Source organism: Camelus ferus, chromosome 32, assembly GCF_009834535.1.
Source record: "Camelus ferus isolate YT-003-E chromosome 32, BCGSAC_Cfer_1.0, whole genome shotgun sequence".
Classification (NCBI taxonomy): Eukaryota; Metazoa; Chordata; class Mammalia; order Artiodactyla; family Camelidae; genus Camelus; species Camelus ferus.
In genome coordinates, this window is record NC_045727.1 from 20,388,458 (window position 1) to 20,393,194 (window position 4,737).

The window sequence follows — 4,737 nt, forward strand, 5'->3', positions numbered from 1 at the left end:
CCAACCTCATAGGGTCGTTGTGGGGGATGAAATGAGCTAACACAGACAAAGTGCTTAAAATGGTGCTGGGTACATGGGAAACACTATTTAACACGTTAATTGTTATCGTTACAAGTGTCATTATCATTGTTTTTTGTTAAATATTCATTGTTCTCAGTCTCCGCCGACCTAAACAATAATTCAGTGAGCAGCTTTTTAATTGAATATCTGTGCACGTCCATAATTATTTCTTTAGGGCAAAAAAGAAAAAAAACACCTCGTATTTGCAAGACAGGAAATTTTAGGGTCAAAGAGGGTGCACATTTTAAAGTCTTTTGATATATTAACGAGCCGCTCCTGGAATTAAATTGGTTGAACATATTATTCATTAGTTATAATTCCCTGACCATTGAGGGTTTGGACCCTAATGTCACTAGGTTGTTAGTGACATTTTGAACTTGGACGCTAAGTGGGAGAAGGTAAGTCCATGAATGAAAAGCTGGATTAACCTGAACAACAACTAATGAATAGAAGTCTGCCAGCCCAGGAAATCGAAAAGCATATAATGAAGGCAGAGGCGAAGCCCAGAAGTTCTTTAGTTGACTGTTGACCGTGGTCAGTATAGAGAACATTCTTTTGATCGTTTCCGGTTCTTGGAAAAGGCAAAGTTTTATCCCACCCTCCCCGACCCCCTTTCCAGCTTCCCTCATCTGCCTTCCCACACAAGGGTTTTCATCCCGGGCGTGGAGGAATTCTGCCTTCACTCTGCTCATCTCTCCCCTGAGAAATCAGTCTGCTTCTGTGACTTACTGTCAGCCCCTGGCAGCTGGAGGTTCAGAGAGGTGGCCGCGGCAGGTGGAGCTTTGGGGCAGGTGTTATTTCCTTTTGGAAATGAGCTCAGGGAAGGTGACAGAAGCCAATGGAGTTGAGTTTGGGGTTTAGTTACTCCAGAAACCCCAGGAGGACAATATATCTCATGCATTTTCATCTGACTTTTGGAATGGCTCATTTCCACCTGTACCAAGCGTGGGAAATAGGGAACACATGCAAAGAGCTATGCTGTCTGCCCAGGTCTGAACCGTGTCCTTCTCCACCCTGCTCTGTGCCCGGGAAACTAACCTGCATGGGCTGCCTCAGTGGGCCCCTTGCCCTGTGGCTTCCATTTGGGCTGAGCTCATGAGAGGCACCAGCTGGAAGGGTGGAGGGAGGGAGGAGAGAGAGGTTGGAGTGTTTCATCCTGTGGCTCCCTCATTTCCAGGTGGCAGCTTTGCAGAGGCTGCTTTGGGTTAAGAAAAGCCACATTTCTTCTCGTGGCTCTCCTGCAGCTTCAGCCCCCACCCAGTTCTGATAACCTTGGAGGCAGAAGAGGAATAGATAGATACCATTTTCCCGATTTTTCCAGAAGGTTCTGCACCCTTGCTGGTTCCATTCTCTTAACTTTGCCCACAGGGTTATGAATTAAACACTCCCTTTTGGCGTACACTGGGTCCGGCCAGGGCTCTGTTTGAGGCAGAAACTGTGGCTGTGGCCAAATTCCAGAAGGGGCCCAGCTTGCTGCTTTTCACAGCATAGTCGAGAAGCAATAGAATGTGCTGGTCAACAGATCGGGCTCTGGAGTCCAAGCGGTTGAGCTCTTGGTTCTGTTATATCCTAGCTGTGTGACCTTGTGCCCGTGGCTGCACCTCTCTGCTCTTCAGTTTCCTCTTCTCTGAAATGGGGACGGTAATAGTACATACCTCCTTGGGTTGCTCTGGTGAATCAACGTGATGGTACCTCTTAAGTACCTGGTGCGTAGGAACCACTGAGCAGGTGTTTACTGGTGTTACTCAGTGCTTAGTAGCAGCAGCAGCAAACACTTCCTATTACTGCATAACCAACCTCCCTGAAACGCAGGGGCATGTGAGCCTGCCTATGAGCTTCCTATTTGGGCAGGATTTGGTGGGATGGCTCATTCTTTGTCTCACACACAACGTGGGGTCTCCACTGGGGTGACTGAATTGGCTGGGGGGCTGGTTGGGCACTGCCTTCTTCTGATGTCATCCCCAGGCTTCCCCAGGTGGTCCCTCCAGCACAGAGGTCTCAGGGTAGGTAGCCTGACTTCCTGCGTCGCGGTGGACTGGGCCTGGAAGATCAAGGCTTCTTATGGTCACGTCTAAGAAGTCCCAGAACTTTTTTTATTTTATTTTATTTTTTTTATTCTGTCAGTCAAACAGGTCAGTCAGGCCAACTTAGGTTCCAGGATAGAGGAATTAGACCCTACTCCTCAAAAGACGAGGAGCAAAGGATCTGTGGCCATGTGCCTCGTTATTCACTGAAGGGAGCCGTGTGGGTGGTTGTGGGCTACAAATAAAAAGAAAAATTGGGGCGTTTCAATACTACTCTCCCTGTCTTACAATGTAGCTACCATCAGTGACTATTTACTGAATATAGGTCACGATAGTAGGTGCTAGATTAATTGGGAATCCTGTTTGCAAGTGACAGAAATCCAGTTCAAACGAGCAAAAGAAAAAAAAACCACCTCATAATGATAGGAGTGAATTTGTTGGCCCATGTAGCTGGGAAGTCCCCAAAGTACTCCTTGACCCAGGTCTCATGGATTCGTAAGGCCTTCTTTCTCTCCATCACTCAGACCGACTCCTCTAGGTGGTAGACTGATGGAGGCCCACCGTGCACACTCTCCAGCTCCTAGGGAAAGGTCCTGCAGGAACTTGAATCATTTGGTTTTCATTAAGTGTCTACTGCTGTAGTGGTGGGTTGCCAGGAGAGAAGAGGGGTTCTGAGACCACCAGAGGGAGGGGAATAAGGAAGGTGGCCTGCCAGAGACGAGACCATTGTGGCCACAGCCTCTTATGGGCACTTCTTATTATTACAGATGCAACTCTGCTGCTAACCACCTGGAATCAATGTGGACCCCACGAGTTGAGGGCACACTCCCCAACAAAACTGTCCTCATTTCACATGTCAGTCACAAACCCAGGGGTCCCCTAGATCACCATACTTCTGATCATCTGTTTTGTTTTTTTTTTCAATTGAGGGCTCCCTTGCTTTCTTCGGGTTTGATAGTTCTCTGGACTGATTCACAGAACTTAGGCAGGTGTTATGCTCATGAGTACAGTTTCATTATAAAGGATACAAATCAGGACCAACCAACTGAAGAGACACACAGAGTGAGACCTGGGAAGGTTCCGGAGGCAGGGCTTTGATGCCCTCTCCCCGTGGAATCAGGATGTTCACCCTCCTAGCACAGTGATGTGCTCACCGAACAGGAAGTTCCCCCAAGCTCTGGTGTCTACAGTTTTTATTGGAGTTTCACTACATAAGCATGATCGATTGATTGAATCACCAGACATGTATTTGAACTCATTCTCCAGCCGCCTCCCTCTTCCGTCAGACCCGCCTGGCTCAAACCCCTACTCCTGTAATGGTCTTTCTGGTTGACCAGTTCCTGTCCTGAGTTACCTCAACTCAGCATAAACTCAGGTGTCATCTAGGGAACTCATGAATAGTAAAGGTACCCCTAGAACTCAGGAAATCCCAAAGATTTAGAGTCTCAAACCCAGGGACAAAGGTCTATCAAGTTAATTATTATACAATGCATGGATTATTTCATATAACATACACAATTTCTTTTTTTTTTTTAATGAATTGAAGCCAGGACTTCATGCATGTTAAGCATGTGCTCTACCACTGAGCTATGCTTACCCCCAACATCCAAAATTCCTATGAGAAACGTCATTGTGTCCATTTAAAAATGAAGGCCTTAGGGAATATCCTAAGATATGCAGGACTTGAGCCTGAGTTTTCTTTAGCCCATATTTTAATGTTTTTTTCTTAGTATCCCCCAATGCCTGCCTTTAATGAGAAAGCTACTCTGCTGCAATTGAATGTCTCAAAGTCCTCCATATCCAATGGAAGTGTCTTAATTATTGCATACTAAACAAATAGGAGACTTTAACGAGAGAATTGAACTTACTTTTTGTTGCTGTTGTGGCAAAGGAGTTTGAAGGTCTGGGAGTTCAAAGATCGGAGTTCTTGTCCCAGGTCTGCCCATGAAGCACAGGGTGTATAAGCTTCAGCTCCCGGGCTCAGTTTCTCCACCTGAAACACAAAGAGACTGGGCTCCGAGGGTCCTGCAAGCTCTGAAAGTTTCAGAACTCTCTGTTACCAAACTCTACAAAGTGGCGGCCTCATTTACCGTTGGGATGACCTAAGACAATGAATAATACCTTCCAAACAGGGGAAGTCTACATCCGGAAATTCCCTCTTGTATTCGTCTTTTCACAAATATTTTTTGAGTACATGTATGTGCCCCAGGCAGTGCATTAGATGTTGGGGATATAAAAGAAAGACAGATAGGAAACTTTACCCTCAAGGAATTGAAGAATGTTGAAGTCAAGCATTAAATCAACAAGGAAGTGGGGTGTTTGGGACATAAGATGGGGGACCTAACTTAATCTAGGATTGGAGATGACTTTCAAGAAGAAGTAGCATTTTTTTTTTCTGTTTCTGTTTTGTATTTATGTTTTTTTAAAACATTTTTTGTTGAGTTATAGTCATTTTACAATGTCGTGTCAAATTCCAGTATAGAGCTGGGATTTGAAAACATTAGCAGGCAGTTAGCATCTCAGGATGTTCCTGGCAGAGAAAGGAATCCCCATGAAGGCCAAAGGTTGGCGCATCAAAGCTTTCCCTGTGATCGAGGGAATCACTGCCCAGCCTGTATTTGGCCCTCACACTTTCTGATTGAATGAGTGACTG